Genomic DNA, 18,172 nt, shown 5'->3' with positions numbered 1-18,172 from the left:
ATGGGTGGTAATTCTTATTTTATGTTGATAGTTGATGATTTTAGTCGACTCACTTATGCTGCCTTGCTGAAGAAGAAGTCTGAAACTCTTGGCGCTTTCACAAAGTTTAAGGAGATCGCAGAAGGTGAGAATAATGTGAAGGTCAAAGTTCTCAGGACTGATTGAGGAGGAGAGTTTGCTTCAACAGAGTTTTCAGCTTTTTGTGAAAGCATGGGATAAAGAGACACTTGACAGCCCCATATTCTCCGCAGTAGAATGGTGTCGTTGAGAGAAGGAATCAAACAATTATGTCCATAATGCGATCTATGTTGAATGGCAGAGGCCTACCCAAGGAGCTATGGGGAGAGGTAGTGAGCACGGCAGTGTACCTCATGAACTGCACTCCAACTAGAAGCCTAGAAGGAACTACACCGTATGAAGCTTGGACAGGGTCAAAGCCTAAGGTTGCACACCTTAGAGTTTTTGGCTGCCTAGCTCATGTGAAAGTGCTGGGGGGGCACTTGAACAAGTTGGATGACTGAAGCAAGCCTACGGCCTTCATCGGTTATGAAATTGGGTATAAAGCTTATCGCTGCTATGACCCTAACAGTGGAAAGGTACATTTGAGCAGAGACATCATCTTTGAAGAAGATGCAAAGTGGGACTAGGATGTCCCTGAAGTGAAGAACAAGCAAGGTACCCCGCTCTCTCATGATTTTCCTATGTTAACTGATGATTGTGATGGTCATGTGGAAGAGATACCTGACGTAGGACGACTACGGGGTAGGCGAGGAAGGGCGGGACGACAGGACTAGGGGTAGGATAGGCGTGAGGGATAAAACAATCCACAGAAATTCACGGTCGGATCCGGACTTTAAAACCGATGAAAATCTGCTGGTGCAGATCCGACCCTTATCGAGGGCGGGAGTATTGTCTTCCCCCACCGCGACGATGCCTAAGCACCGAAATCAATACGTCGAATTCACGTCGTGAGGAAACACTCGAGAGGTAGGTTGAAGAAGCAGAGAATCCAAACCAATTCAGATTCCAACGGCGGTGGAAACTTCCCGAGAAAACACTGGACGGAGAACACGTCGACACCAAAGAGTTCTGGCGTACCTCAGCACAACAGTGCGTGAAGAGGTTGCGGGCAATTCTGAACGTGACGAGGCTGGGTGAATCCGGGCGTTGAGCAGCCCACTAGACGAGGACGAGGCTGGACGTTCCGGGCGTTGAACAGCCTTGGTTAAGTGCGGTTGTCGTGGGCGTAGTGTCAAGCGTGGGCGAACACCCGCACGCGTGCTTCGCGCGTGGCTTGAAGCGCCGACGGCGTCCGGACAGGGGCAGCCGGAGTGCGATCTCGGGCGGCCTTGGCGAAGGCTATCGGGGCAGGCGAGGGCGGCGCGCGGACGGCGCGCGAGTGGCGCAAAGTCGGCGCGCGGGCAGCGCACGGGCGACGCAAAGGCGGCGCGCGGGCGGCGCGCGGGCGATGCGCGGGCGGCGCAAAGGCGGCGCGCGGGCGATGCGCGGGCGGCGCAAAGGCGGCGCTGGCGGCACGCTGGCGACCGCGGGCGGGCGCCGCGGCGCACGGGCGGTGCGCGGCGGCGCGGCGGCAGGCGGACGGCGCGCGGGTGGCGCGCGGGCAGTCTGGGTGGCCCCTTGGCGGACTACCTGGGTAGCGTTGGGCGAGAGAGAGAGGAAGAGAGAGAGAGAGAAGAGGGGAGGCCGACGTCGCAAGGCCGCGCTAGTGGCGGCAATGGCGGCAGCGGCGGCGGCGGCGGCGACGGCGACTAGGGTTTGGAAGGTGGAAGATAGGGGAGGCTGGGCAATCCTCCAAGAAGAGTTAAACAAAAACTCGATTCTTGAATTATGATTGCCTAATGTTGACTCCGGTTGACCGTGGTCCATAGCGGGCGTGTTGACTCCAGTTGACCGTGGTGACGTGTTCGATGCTGAAGTGTTGGCGTCCTCGCCATCAATTCCCCCGGGGTGCGGAGAACTCGACTCTGTTGAGTAGACATCTGAAAGCTCCAGCGGGGTTAGTAGGTCGGGACGCAGGCGAGCCAGGTCATCCTCCGTAATCCACATGTCGTCCATCGATGCCTTGCCCTACCAACGAACAATAAACTTCCGCACCGTTCCACCTTTGGTGAAGGTGATTACTTCGTCCAGTATTTCCTCGATGATTTCATGCCAGTCAGAGTGTAGTGATGGGGGAGTGGACAAGTCAAACTCGCTCACCAAAAAGTCCGAGGGTAGAACGTGGCTATTAGACGAAGGAGGTGGGGCTTTAAACGTGACTAAATCCGAGATATTGAAAGTAGTGCTTATTCCCCACGAGGAGGGTATGTCAACGGCATAGGCATTTTCTCCAACTCGTTTGAGGATCGGAAACGACCCGGCACTAGGAGCATGAAGCTTAGTAGCCCGTTTGGAAGAAAATCTTTCCGGCCTAATCCGCACCATCACCATTTCACCTTCTTTAAATTCAAGAAAACGACGGTGCAAATCTGCGGATTGTTTATATGAGGCATTACTATTTATAATGCGTGAACGGATTTCCTCATGCAGACTTCTAATATGATGCGCAAATTCACGACCGTCATCTGAGACTCTAGCATGCGGCAACATAGGTATAAGGTCGGTAGGGGTACGAGGGAGATGACCATGCACAATCTCAAATGGACTCATACTGGTAGTATGATTGACTGACGCGTTGTAAGCAAATTCGGCACCCGGAATGACAGAATCCCAAGACTTGAGGTTGTAATATGTTGCCGAGAATCCCAATGACCGTAATATGTTGCCGAGGCTCCTATTTACGACCTCGGTCTGTCCATCAATTTGGGGGTGAAAAGCCGTGGAAAACTTAAGCTTTGTCCCCAAAAGATGCCAAAGGGTCTTCCAAAAGTAGCTAGTGAATCGGACATCTCTATCCGACACTATGCTTTTTGGAAGACCGTGGAGACGTACTACTTCATTGAAAAATAATTGGGCGACATGAGACGCATCCGAAGTTTTAAAGCAAGGGATGAAATGAGCCATCTTTGAAAAACGATCTACAACCACCATGATGGAATCATGGCGTTTGTTCGTCCTCGGAAGCCCTAGCACAAAGTCGATGCTCACATCCTCCCAGGGTTTTTGAGGGACTGGTAGTGGGGTGTAGAGGCCGGTGTTCTGCTTTACCTGCTTAGCGAGAGCACATACACGACATTGAGAAACTATACTTGCTACGTCTCGCTTTAGGGAGGGCCAAAAGAATCGATGCTCAACCATAGCTATGGTTTTATCTCTCCCAAAATGACCACTAAGGCCTCCGACATGTGTTTCCCATACGAGGAAATCCCTAAGAGATGAGCGTTGGATGCATAGGCGACGATCGTAAAATAAGAATCCATTCTCCACGATATAATTTTGACTATCAGGATTCGGTTATTTGCCTAAGCTCTGAAGAATGGGAGCAAAATCCGGGCAATCTGGATATAGGTCCTTCATCTGATCAAATCTGATAACCTCAACTTTCATAACATTCAACAAGTGGACCCTTCTACTCAAAGCATCGGCGACTCGGTTCTCAACTCCTCTCTTGTGTTTAAGGACAAAGGTATAAGACTGAATGAATTTGACCCATTTAATATGCCTAGAGTTTAATTTCTGCTGGGAATGGAGATATTTCAAGGCTTCATGATCAGAGTAGAGGACAAATTCCTTAGAGAGCACGTAATGACGCCAATGACGTAAAGATTGGACGATCGCATAAAATTCTTTGTCGTAGGTAGAATATTTGAGCTTAGCGTCATTCAATTTCTCACTAAAGAAGGCAATAGGATGGTTTTCTTGACTCAGAACTCCTATTCCTAACCCTGAAGCATCACAGGCAACCTCGAATACTTTATCAAAATCATGTAAGCGAAGAATAGGGGCCTGAGTCATTCTAAGTTTGATCTCCTCAAAAGATTTCTGAGCTTCTACCGTCCATTCAAAATAATTTCCCTTAAGGCATTCAGTCAAGGGTGCCATGATGGTGCTAAAGTTGGATATGAATCGTCAATAGAAAGTTGCTAGGCCGTGAAAACTACGAACATCATGGGCATTTTTAGGCGTTGGCCACTGGGCTATGTCATCGATTTTGGCCGGATCAACGGATACACCTTGGCCAGATAGGATAAAACCTAAGAATGAAACATGACTGACAAGGAAAGAACATTTTTTTGGGTGAGCATACAGCTGCTCAGTTTTCAATACTTCACAAACTAAACGTAAGTGTTGGAGATGATCGGGTGTGGATCTGCTATAGATAAGGATATCATCAAAATATACGACGATGAAATTTCCTATGAACGGTCTAAGTATATGATTCATCAATCGCTGAAAGCTGCTAGGTGCGTTTGATAATCCAAAGGGCATGACCTTCCACTCATATAGTCCGTCCTTGATCTTAAAGGAGGTTTTCCATTCGTCTCCGGGTCGGATATGAACCTGGTGATAACCGCTCTTAAGATCAATTTTGGAGAAAACTGTCAAACCTGCCATCATATCAAACATATCGTCGATGCGGGGAATAGGAAACCTATACTTGACCGTGATCTTATTTATAGCTCTACTGTCAATGCACATACGCCAACTCCCATCCTTCTTGGGAGCGAGCAGTGCAGGAACGGCACACGGGCTAAGGCTCTCTTGGATGAACCCCTTGTCCAAGAGTTCTTGGACTTGGCGCTGTAATTCCTTGTACTGCGTAGGGTCCATCCGATAGTGAGGGAGGTTGGGTAATGATGACCCTGGAATGAAATCAATAGCGTGCTGAATATCACGCATCGGAGGTAGGTCATTGGGCAAATCATTGGGGAAAACACTAGCGAATTCCTCTAGTAGCTGAGAAATCTCGGGGGGTGGGGTGGAGGAATCCTCGGAGGAATGATCGGGTATCATGGCCAAGCACATAGTCATTTCACTATCGAGTTCTTTCTGAAATTGGGATCCAGTAACAACACATAAGCCTACGGATGGAGATTTCGGTGAGGCTCTCTGCGGACTATGAGTGTAGGGATGTCACGTAATTTTCTTGCCCTGATGGATAAAATAACAGGTATTGCTCCAACCATAGAGGTGTACATCATTATCATACAACCAAGGGCGGCCGAGGATAATGCTGCCCACCTTCATGGGTAGTACATCACATAATATCTCCTCTTCATAGGATTGAACCTTCAAGGGGAGACGGCATTGGTTCTTCACAGGGATGGAGGTAGCATCGATCCAAGACACGAAATAGGGGTGAGGGTGATCAATCAAAGGTAATCCCAAACGTGATGTCATAACATCGGAGACGACGTTAATACAGCTACCACTATCTACGATCGTTTTACACATCTTATCACCAATTTTAAAATATGTGTAAAATATGGATGTCCTCAATGCAGAATTATCGGTGTTACGCTGAGTAAGGTTGCAACGGATAATGCCCCTAACTGACGTAGATGGGTAGTGACGAGGAAGAGATGGGGGACAGTCTGTGATACCAATGAAACTCACTAATCCGTCATCATGCACAAATTCATCTACAACATAGCTTTCAACTCTATACTCCTCCTCATCTATAGGTGGCTCATCAAAGGTAGGGTCACTATCGAGGGGCTCTTGTCCTATGTGCAAGGCTCGTGAAGGGCATTGGGAAGCTCTATGACCTCGACCTTGGCATTTAAAACAAGTCAAGCCGGAAGGACCGAGTTGTGCAGAATTGGATTGAGGAGGAGCCCTAGCGGTGGACTCTAGGGAGGGTGAGGGACGAGATTCGGCATAGTTGATGACTGATTCGGAGCGGGTGGACGATGTTCAGTGGGAGAACGAGTAGGGGTAGGAACGGGTGGTGGTGGTGCCGGGAGAGCTAAGGGAGGATTACGCTGGGTCGCACGATTGGAATAAGAAGGGTTAGATAAGTGCGACCGATCCGTAAGAGCAGGGCGATTGTACACGGGAGTATGGTATAAGTTCTAACAAAGTTCTACGTCCTCTACAATCTGATAGGCCTGCTCGAGAGTCGTGGCCTTACGGAAAAGCAATTCCGTCTCTAGATAAGGGTTAAGACCAGTCCTAAAATGAGAAATAACGACTCGAGGATTCTCTTCAACTCGACACCTCATATAGAATTCCTCAAATTGAGTGATATACTCGGAGACGGGGCGCCTACCCTGCTGCAGTTTGTGCCATTGGTCAAGAAGGTTGTCAAGATAGGCAAGTGGGACGTATTTTTCACGTAGTTTGTCCTTCATTTGGGGCCAAGTATCTATGGGTGCCTCACGATAGTTATAAATCGAAAATTCAAGATTTTCCCAAAAGATCTTGGCTTGTACACCTAATCTCATCTCGGCGTACTGGACCTTCTGCCACTCTAGCATATTGTACCACTTGAAATAACTATTCAATTTAGACTCCCAAACAAGATACTCTTTAGGGTCCCTAGATCCCTCGTAGTATGGAACATCGACTTTGACGCTACGCTGAATCTGCTGCCATTGGTTGTTGTGATCCACACGGCGGTGATCGCGATGGGGAACCACATCCTCGGGTGGAAAAGGATCGTTCCTGTCCGGATGATTCCCGTTCCATCTGTGATATCTATCATCGGCCGGATAAGGATCATTCCGAGGGGGATGATTCCTATCGCGCTCTGGGATCCTCTCCTCCGGTGGATGGTAGTCGTCCCGTAGTGGGCAATTTCCATCATGCACCGGGGCTCTATCCACAGGCGGATAGGGATCATTACGAGGAAGACGATTCCGATCCTGACCTGGGGTCCTAGGTTCGGGCGGATAGTAATCATCGCGAGAATTTCTATCATGAACCGGAGTGCAAATATCCGGAGGAATCGGATCGTCTCGCTCGAGACGATTCTGATTTCGGCTTCCGGATCTATCTTCAGGTTGTATAGGATCATCAATGTCGCGATGATTCCTATCACGATCTCGAGATCTAGGATCTGGGGGATAGTGATTCTCGCGATCGCGGCGATGTCGATCCAAACCTCTATTTTCGAGTTGATAAGTCCGTTCGCTCACCGCATCAATCGAACTAGTTAGACGATTGTCCATATTGGTAATTTGTGTATTGACATCACGAAAACCGTTCTGGACAGCGTCTAATACACGATCGATGTCTCCTCGAGAAGAGGTCGGTGGTATGGATGACGACAACTCGTGGACAGGGACAGACACCTCACGACCGTCTTGGGGTTGGTCTGTCATCGGAGCGGCGACTCATTTGCCGGAACGCAAATGCATGCAAGGAACTGACAGATGATGATGAATGTAGACATCTACGATGGTGGAAACGACTGGGCTGACAGGTTAGGCTCTAATACCAATTTGACGTAGGACGACTATAAGGTAGGCGAGGAAGGGCGGGACGACAGGACTAGGGGTAGGATAGGCGTGAGGGATAAAACAATCCACAGAAATTCACGGTCGGATCCAGACTTTAAAACCGATGAAAATCTGCTGGTGCAGCTCCGACCCTTATCGAGGGCGGGAGTACTGTCTTCCCCCACCGCGACGATGCCTAAGCACCGAAATCAATACGTCGAATTCACGTCGCGAGGAAACACTCGAGAGGTAGGTTGAAGAAGCAGAGAATCCAAACCAATTCAGATTCCGACGGCGGTGGAAACTTCCTGAGAAAACACTGGACGGAGAACACGTCGACACCAAAGAGTTCTGGCGTACCTCAGCACCGCAGTGCGTGAAGAGGTTGCTGGCAATTCTGAACGTGACGATTCTGGGCGAATCCGGGCATTGAGCAGCCCACTGGACGAGGACGAGAATGGACGTTTCGGGCGTTGAACGACCCTGGTTGGGCGCGTTGTCGTGGCGAGTGTCAGCGTGGCGAACACCGCGCGAGCGGCGCTGCTGGAAGTGCGCGCGAGCGCACGGAGCGCGCGGAGCAGCGCGCGTGGAGTACGCGGAGCGGCGGATCGCGCCAGTCGAAAGCGCCGCGCTGCTGGTTGGCGCCGACGGCGCCCAGACAGGGGCAGCCGAGTGCGATCTCGGCGTTCTGGCGGGCTATCGGGCAGGCGAGGTGGCGCGCGGGCGGCGCGGCGCGGCGCGCGGCGCTGGCGGGCGTTGCTGGCGGCGCGGGCGGCGCTGGCGGCGCGCGGCGGCGGCGCGCGGCGGCGGCGGCGGCGGCGGCGGCGCAGCAGGCGGGCGCGCGGGCGCACGCTGGCGACCGCGCGGTGCATCGCAATGCGCGAGCGGCGCTCAGGCGGCGCGCGGGCAGTTTGGGTGGCCCCTTGGCGGACTACCTGGGTAGCCTTGGGCGAGAGAGAGAGGAAGAGAGAGAGAGAGAGAGAAGAGGGGAGGCCGACATCGCAAGGCCGCGGCAGTGGCGGCAGCGGCAGCGGCGGCGGCGGCGGCGACGGCGACTAGGGTTTGGAAGGTGGAAGATAGGGGAGGCTGGGCAATCCTCCAAGAAGAGTTAAACAAAAACTCGATTCTTGAATTATGATTGCCTAATGTTTTTTGAAAACAATGGCCTATATATAGGCCTTGGAGGAAAGAGAAAATGACGAGAAAATAAAGATGAGAAAATAAAGACGTGCGCCATGTCACGCCAAAGGGCAGTTGTGGATCTGCCTCTGGCGTCGTGTCATGACGCGCGTAGGGACGTGCGTGGGTGGAGACATGCTTGTCGACGGTTGTGGCATGTCTACTTCGGTTGACTCCGATTGACCGTGGTCCATAGCGGGTGTGTTGACTCCGGTTGACCGTGGTGACGCGTTCGATGCTGAAGTGTTGGCGTCCTCGCCATCAATACCAGTGGAGGAAGTTGATGTTGCATCACCTCTACATGAAGTGAGCCCTGAACCATGGGAAGGAGATCCTCTTCTCACTATTGAAGAGAGGTCGCCCAGGAGGTTCAGAGGTTTATGTCGAGTTTATGAAGACACCGAGCAAGTCCACCATGAACAAGAAGAGTGCTTGGTGATAGAGGGGGAGCTAGAAAATCTCCTAGAAGCTTCTAAGGAGGAGATGGACTCCATTGAGGAGAACCGGACATGGGAGCTAGTGAATCCAACAAAAGGCTACAAGATGATCGGCCTTAAATGGGTTTTCAAGCTCAAGAAGAACTCACAAGGAGAAGTGGTGAGACACAAGGCCAGATTGGTCGCGAAGGGCTACGTCCAGAAGCTTGGAGTTGACTTCGAGGAGGCATTTGCACCAGTGGCAAGAATTGACACCATCAGTGTCTTAGTGGCTCTAGCAGCACAAGGAGGATGGGACTTGCATCATCTTGATGCCAAGTCAGCTTTTCTCAATGGAGAGATAAAGGAAGAAGTGTACGTGAAGCAACCCAAGGGGTTAATAAAGAGAGGCAAAGAGCATATGGTTCTGAAGCTGAAGAAGGCCTTGTATGGCCTAAGACAAGCACCACGAGCATGGTATACCAAGTTGGATAACTTTCTTATTTCCATTGGTTTTACTAGGAATGTCCAGGAGCACGCAGTCTACATGAAGATTGCAGATGATGTGCACTCGCTCGTGGGAGTATATGTTGATGACTTGATCGTGACCAGACCAGAGAGCTTCCATGTTGAGGCGTTTAAGAGCGAAATGATGGACATATTCGAGATGAGTGACTTGGGATTGCTCAACTCTTACATAGGCATAGAAGTTATTCAATTAGATGGGCATATCAAACTGAGTTAGAAAGGTTATGCAATGAAGATCCTACAGCAAAGTGGGATGATGAATTGCAACCCAATCCATACGCCGCTTGAAGCAAGACAGAAATTTACTGTTGAAGGCTCGTCCTCTCCCGCTGACTCTATGGAGTACCGGAGTCTGATCGGCAGCCTAAGGTATTTGACTCATACCAAGCCTGACTTAAATTATTCTGTGGGAATTCTAAGCAAATATATGGAGACACCAACGGCTGAACACATGACGGTGGTGAAGAGGCTCTTAAGGTATATCAAGGGAACATTAAACCTTGGTCTATGTTATGAGAAAGCAGTTGGAGAAGAAGAGCTGGTTGGCTATTGTGATAGTGACCATGCTGGAGACCTTGATGACCGTAAGAGCACCACTAGTATGGCATTCTTCCTCGGACCAAACCTGATAAGTTGGGCCTCACAGAAGCAGAAGATCGTAGCTCTCTCTTCTTGTGAAGCCGAGTATATATCCATGACTGCTACGGTGTCAGGGAATTTGGTTGGCCAAGTTGATTGCAGAATTGAAAAGAGAAAGTCCGAAGCCTGTGAGACCGATGGTCGACAACAAATCTACCATTGCCCTTGGCAAGAATCCTGTCTACCATAGTCGCTCGAAGCACATCGACACAAGGTTTATTTTATTAGGGAGTACATTGAAGAAGGTAAAGTAAGTGTACACCATGTCAATTCAGAAGATCAACTGGCTGAAATATTCATGAAAACTCTTGGACAGCTGAAGTTCAGGGAGCTACGTGTGAAGCTGGGAGTTCAAAGTGTCTGCAGGGAATGACGTCAAGATCAAGGGGGAGATTGTGGGGTTTGGCCTTGAATGGGTCCCACTTCTTTTTTATTCTCGGTAACCACATTTCAACTCCGCCTCTATATTCCTTTCATAAAAGGAACACTCTTGAACAGTTTTTTCTAGGACGAGGGTTTCTTTCTTCTGGTTTTTTCTTTTCTTCTTCTTCTCCCTTGTTCTCTCCCACCAAGACATGTGCTGCCAAGGAGTGGCAGTAGGGATTCTATCCAAACAACTTTCTCCCTCGAGGTATAAATCTCTTTCTTTTTCTCTCCATTTCTATCATTTATTTTCCCTCATTGTTTATGGATCTTCGGCTGTGTCTTTCTCTCCCTTAGTTTTTTCAGGGTCCTCTTTTTCTCTGTCTATTAGTCAGTCCTCTCTCTCCATTTCTGTGTTTTTTGTATTTTTTACTGATGTCTGTCCGTCCTGATTTATTTTCCCCATCTACTACTGTCTATCTGTCGCTGGTAATACTTGCGTTTCTCGGTCTTTATTTCTGTCGCTGCGGGCTACTGACCATGAGGCGCATGGCTGCTTGCCTCTAAAACAGCCAGAGCAATTGCGATAAATTTCAGCCTGTTACGATGTCCAGCCCGGCCCCAGAAAACTGGCCAACATACGAAAAACTGTGTTAAAATGCGCATAGAGAAATGCACGAATAGGAGGAGTTGAGTAAAAGCACAACGCAAAATAAAACGACCAGGACCGCCTACAACCACAACCCCAAGGATGGCGACATCAAATTGAGGATAGACCTGTACAATGTCGAGGAAATCTGGACGTCGTTACTAAAGAGGAGTCGAAGACTCGCGAGATGGAGGCGGCTGGATAGGGACCTTAATCAAGATTAGAGTAGTAATAAAAAGAGTTCATATCATTATAGTGGTTAGAGGTTAGAATGTTAGGATGACATATAAGTTCAAACATAGATAGGAATAAACATAGATAGAGTTAAATGTAGGTAGGAATATACGGTCAGGATTAAATCTCGTATATCCGTTAATAAATGGGTCCACGGCACCGATCAACGGTTGTGATCAGTGCACCCAAACATTATAACGGTCAAGATTTAAAACCATAATTCAAATTTATCTATCCATTGTAAATCGTTACAACAGATATATGTGTTATAGTAGTTACTATGTTTAGCTATCTATATACCATATAAATTTCCAACCAATGTTCTGATATAATCAAGGGAAATACAATTATCATAAATATTCCTGTGTGTGCTCTCCTCTCTCTCTTCTTCTCTTCTCTTTCTTATGTTCTTCTTCTTGTGGCGAGATCAAAATATTTTCATGGTATCAGGGAGAAAATTGGGGATCAAGTTGGCAATGGAAAATTCTACCATCGTCACGCCTGTTGGATCCACTGCAAAAATCAGCACCACAACTGCAGGAAAAGTCCTAGTTGCCATCCCTCTAGGAATTTCAATCCATCTGGGATTGAGCAGCAACAATTATCAGATGTGGAAGGGATCAATCATCCCAATTTTGCACGGGTATGATTTAATGAAGTTTGTTGAAGCAGTTTCACCTCCAATTTCAATTGCAGATGCGAATGGGAATATAGTTGAGAATCCAGAGTTCAAGAAGTGGTGGAGAATAGAGCAGCAAGTCTTAGGGTTCCTCCACCAAATAATCTTCGAATCCGTGCTACCATACATCAACAAGGCAAGATCCTCATGAGAAGCTTGGGAAAAGCTGGAGACTACATTTGCTGGCTGGAATCAAGTGAGAATGATGGATTTGCAACGTCAACTACATAACATGAAAAAAGGTACACGGTCAATTGAGGATTATATTCAGCATTTTAAAGATGTTATAGAGTCTCTTGAACAAATGGGTTATCCTATCCCGGAGTCAGCTTATACCCAATTTGTTGCTAGCATCAATGCAAATCTTGGACATCTAAAATTCGATGAAATCATTACTAATCTAAAGGCGCATGACGCATTTTTAAGTTTTGAACTAGAGGAGGAAAAGAGCTATTTCCCTCGAATGGCTAACAATCTGCAGACACAAAGGAGTCAGAAAGGATACAATTCAAGAAATTACAACCAATCCAGAAATTATTTTCAAGGATGAGGAAGAGGTAGAGGAAGGAATCAGAGGTTTCAACCTCGATGTCAGATCTGTGCATAATTTGGGCACTGAGCCAGAGAGTGTCCAGAATTCCAAAGCTCTACATCTCAAAATCCTCAAAGACAAGTCTATATTGCCACATCAGAGCATAAGGGTGGTATCCTGACAGTGGTGCAACGCACCATGTCACTGCAAGTGAAAATACGTTGGTCCAGCCAGTTCCTTATGAGCAAAGTCACCAACTGCATATACGTAATGGAACAGGTTTGAGAATTTTATGTGTTGGTTCCTCAAAAATTTCTACTTCAAATCAAATACTTGACTTGAAAGATATTTTACATGTGCCAGAAATTACCAAAAATTTGCTCTCCCGTACATAAATTTACACTAGATAACAATATTTTCATTGAATCTCATGATTTCTATTGCCTTGTGAAGGACAAAGTAACTCATCGAGTACTGCTCAAAGGGAGAGTTAAAGATGGGCTTTACTATCTTGACTCTCCCATAACTACGAAGGCTGTTTTTCTTGGAGAAAAGGCGCCATCAGACATCTGGCATGCCAGACTTGGGCATCCTCAACTTCAGACATTAGTTTCTACAATAAATAAGTTTGGATTACCCGTTTCACAAATGAACAAAAATTTTATATGTGAGTCTTGCAATTTAGCTTAATCGCATGTTGCCTTTTAATCCCACTTCTCATCTGTCTACTCATTTTCAAGAAGTAATACATTTGGATTTATGGGGGCCTTCACCAGTTTTATCAAAATCTGGGTACTCTTATTATGTTGTCTTCATAGATGATTTCAGTAAATACACGTGGCTTTATCCTCTTAAAAGGAAAAGTGATCTACTTTCCACGTTTGAAGAATTTTCTATTAGAGTTGAAAAACAACTTAATTGTAAAATTACATATCTACAGTCGGATTGGGGAGGAGAGTTCCAATCATTGAATTTGTTTCTCAAACAACGTGGAATCATTCATCGAATTTCTTGTCCTTATATTCCTGAGCAAAACGGCACAGCTGAAAGGAAGCATCGTCATATAATAGAAACGTCTCTTGCATTATTAAAACAAGCTCATATGCCTAAATATTTTTGGGACGAAGCAGTTGGTACTTCTGTGTTTCTTATTAATAGAATGTTACACCAGTCTTACAAAATGAATCTCCATACAAAGTTCTTTTTAAAAATAAGCCTGATTATAGCTTTCTAAGAACTTTTGGATGTCTCTGTTACCCATATTCGAGACCTTATACTAACAATAAACTTGAAGATAGATCAGAAACTTGCATCTTCGTGGGATATATCTCAATGCATGTGGGCTATAGATGTTTTTCTCTCCAAACAGGTAAACTTTATATTTCACGTCATGTTGTGTTTTATGAGAATTCTTTTCCTTTTGGAAAAAAATCGACCACAGGAACTTTGGGAGCCTCTCCACATTCCAACATAAACTCAAATAATCCCATGTTCCCTTCCTCGTTCCCTATTTCCCAGTTTGTTGGAAATAAGGCTGTGGCTGTCCCTGATTCACAATCTAAATATGATCCTGTACATGATCATGATTGTTCTGAATCAAACAAACTGGCATCATCTCCAGAAAAAGATGATTCACAATGTTATCCTGATACTATTATTTCCAAATTTCCAGAAATTATATCCACATTTGATCAAACTCCCGATCCAAATGTTAAATTAAAAATCAAACTTGTTCAAAATATTTATCGACAAGGAACGAATATCGATTCATAATTAGATTCTATTCCCTTGAAGGAATCTTTTACTTGCTCGATTAGATTTCTATAGACATTATTTCGGAGCCAACCTCCTTCACCATTGCCTCAAAAAATGAAAACTGGATGCAGGCAATGGCATCCGAGTATAATGCTCTTATTAAAAATGATACTTGGGATCTCGTCCCACGAAATCCCAATCTTCATGTAATCGGTTGCAAGTGGGTTTATAAGTTAAAATATAAATCCACTGGTGATATAGACAAATATAAAGCTTGATTGGTTGCTAAAGGCTATAATCAACAAGAGGGTTTTGACTTTAATGAAACTTTTAGTCCCGTTATTAAACACACAACTATTTGTCTAATGCTTTCCTTAGCAGTTAGTAATAAGTGGTTTATACATCAACTTGATGTGTCAAATGCATTCCTTCATGAGGATTTACATGAAAAAATATTCATGGAACAACCCCTGGTTTTAAAAATAAACATTTTCCAAATCATGTATGTCGATTAAAAAAATCTTTGTATGGTCTAAAACAATCACCACATGCTTGGTTTACAAAACTTTCTTCTAAATTACATAGTCTTGGTTTTGCAGGGTCCAAGCCAGATACCTCTTTGTTTTATGATCTGAAACCAGAACCTCTTTTTATTTTAATATACATTGATGATATCCTTATTATGGGACCAAATGAAGTTAACATTTCTCACATTGTTCAATTTTTACATTCGGATTTTGCTAGTAAAGATCTTGGACCTGCGCATTATTTTTTAGGAATTGAGTTTATTAAACACCATGATGGCTATTTTTTAACTCAATCAAATTACATTGTTTCTCTGCTTAAAAAATCCAATATGGAAAATTGCAAACCTGCATCCACTCCTTATCTTTACTCTACATCAGCAGATTCAAGTGATTCACCAGTTGATGATATTATTTACCGACAGATTGTAGGAGCACTTCAATATTTAACATTAACTCGACCTGACACTGCTTTTGCGGTTAATCGGGCTTGTCAAAAAATGCATTCCCCTACTTCTGGTGTTTGGAAATTTCTTAAGCATTTACTAAGATATTTGGAAGGCACAATTATGCAAGGATTGCTCATCTACAATGATTCATGCTCCACTCTGAACACATTTAGCGATGCAGACTGGGCTGGCGATGAAATTGATCATCGATCCACAAGCGCTTTCCTGATATACATAGGTAAGAATCTCATCTCCTGGAGTTCTAAGAAACAACCCACGGTTGCCAGATCTAGTACCAAGGCTGAGTATAAGTCTCTCGCTAATTGTGCTTCAGAACTTCTTTGGATTCAATCTCTCCTTAAAGAGATTAACATTCAACAGAATAATGCTCCAATAATCTAGTGTGATAATATAGGGGCGACTTACCTTGTGGCTAATCCGATCTTTCATGCTCGAACTAAACATATAGAGATAGATTTTCATTTTGTTCGTGAGCAGGTCTCTTCCAAGAACATATCCGTGAAATTTATCAATTGAGAAGCTCAGCTTGCTGACGCCCTCACAAAGCCTTTACTGCGAGGACGGTTTTTATTTTTGCGGCTCAAGCTCAACATCCTGGGATCGGCCGATGTGCTTGACGGGGGGTAAAGAGGAGTCGAAGACTCGCGAAATGGAGGCGGCTGGATAGGGCCCTTAATCAAGATTAGAGTATTACTAAAAAGAGCTCATATAATTGTACTCGTTAGAGGTTAGAATGTTAGGATGACATATAAGTTCAAACATATATAGGGATAAACATAGATAGAGTTAAACATAGATAGGAATATATGGTCAGGATTAGATCTCCTATATCCGTTATATAAGTGGGTCCACAGCACCGAGCGACGCTTGTGATCGAGAACCCAAACGTTATAACGGTCAAGAGTTAAAATCATAATTCAAATTTATATATCCGTCGTAAATCGTTACAATGGATATATACATTATAGTAGTTACTATGTTTAGCTATCTATATACCGTATAAATTGCCAACCAATGTTCTAACATAGTCAAGGGAAATACAACGATCTTAAAGTATTCCTGTGCGTGCTCTCCTTCTCTCTCTCTTCTTCTTCTCTTCTCTTTCTTCCGTTCTTCTTCTTGTGGCAAAATCTAAACATTTTGAGTTACGACGCAGAATCAAATGAAACGCCAAGCGCCGAAATGAGCCCGATAGCAAAAGAAAACAAAGCATCAAGATTCCTTTACTCTCGAAAGAGGACTACTTAAAAACGATGAGCCAACTAAGAGGCAACCTGTTTATTTGAACCACCGCAGCAAAGCGAACCCGCAATGCGTACGACACACACTGCTGGAAACAAAGTAAAATGAAAACAATAGTCGCGTAGGGGACTTTGTCTGGCGGGACCGCCCGCCCCCCGCCGCGCGTTGACGCGGGGTAACGACTCATCAACATTGCCAAGAGCAAGGACTCTGGAAAATACACGGATAACCTCGGGGAGACATTCTCAAAATGTTCACGCGCAACCCGAACACTTCGAAAAAACCCATTTGTCGCCGGTTAAATCCCGAGAAGAGTCACAGTTTTCAACTTGACCCAGCAACCAAAATTCAAAGACAAGCGGCGATAAACTAAATACGTCAGCCGCGCAGTGGCCCACGCGGGTGAGGGTCGAAAGTATTCTCCGACGGGTCATCGCTTCTATAATCGAGACTGTATTGCCCCTTCTTCTGCGGTCTATATATAGGCCACATGCGTGCCTTCAAAATTATCCACACCGAGATCAGCTAAAAACTAAAAACAGCCCTACAACCGTCGCTCGCGCTTCATAACATTTCCATGAAGTACAGATGGCCTCGTCCAACACACCTGCTCATGCCGCGATTATCCTTGCGCTGCTCGTGGCAGCTGCCATTGTTGGCCCTGCATCCGCCAGCACGCTGACCGCCTTCTCGGGCCCGGGCTGCGCCGGCCAGACCAGAGACGTTAACGGCTGCGGCTGCTTTCCCTTGAGGGGCTTCTCCGGAGGCTTCCACTTCGTCTTCACCGAGGGATAGACGGCGCGTCTTTACACGGGTCGCCATTGCAACGGCCCGTCGGTCCGCCTGAGCAGGGAGACCCGCCGATGCGGTCATCACGACTTTAGGAGCATCCTCATGGTGTGTTAGCGCTGTTCTTACGATGCGGCGTAGGCCGCATTAAGAGCCCACCATCTGTGCAATAATAAGACCATACTTGTCAAAATATGTCCAAGAATGAACGCACTAAATCTCATCCCCTCTCCGCAACGAAATTCGAATAACACCACGAAATACTGCAAAAGTTACTTTCACTCGTTGCGCACGTATTTTGGTCCGTCCTAATTTCAGTATTCGCATGGGATGCCCGTTGCACGTCTCCGAAACGACGGGCGCATTTTCAATTCGTCCGTGTATGTCAACGAGGAGAGGGATTTTCCTCGTGTCAAATGCTCGGGCTCATGCACAGGTTGCATCGCTTTTACAAGCCACCGACTCCATGAAAAAATATAGTTGGATGGGTCGGCCGAGAGAGCTGCATGAGATAGAAACAATTCCGTTAGGTTGTGAGCCGAAAAAATGAACGTTATTGTTCAATTTTAAGGTCATCTAAATGTCGTATGTGATGTTATCATCTATTTGAAAAAGTTGGATCATCGGATACGACAGAATACGAGACTAATGTCATCAGAGGCGTAAGTTTTTTCCTAGAATTAGGGAAGGTCCAAATCTGCAAGCAAAAAACTTTCGTGCGTTTGTGCGGTGTGGTGGTAATTTATCACACCGCGCCGCACGAAATATTCGCACACTGCACACACCTCTGTGCAGTGCGAATAGGTGCGAATGTGCAATTTTTATGAAGG

This window comes from Wolffia australiana, chromosome 4 (assembly GCF_029677425.1).
Source record: "Wolffia australiana isolate 7733 chromosome 4, ASM2967742v1".
Lineage (NCBI taxonomy): Eukaryota > Viridiplantae > Streptophyta > Magnoliopsida > Alismatales > Araceae > Wolffia > Wolffia australiana.
The sequence above is the reverse complement of the archived record's forward strand: the minus strand, read 5'-3'. Positions refer to the sequence as shown.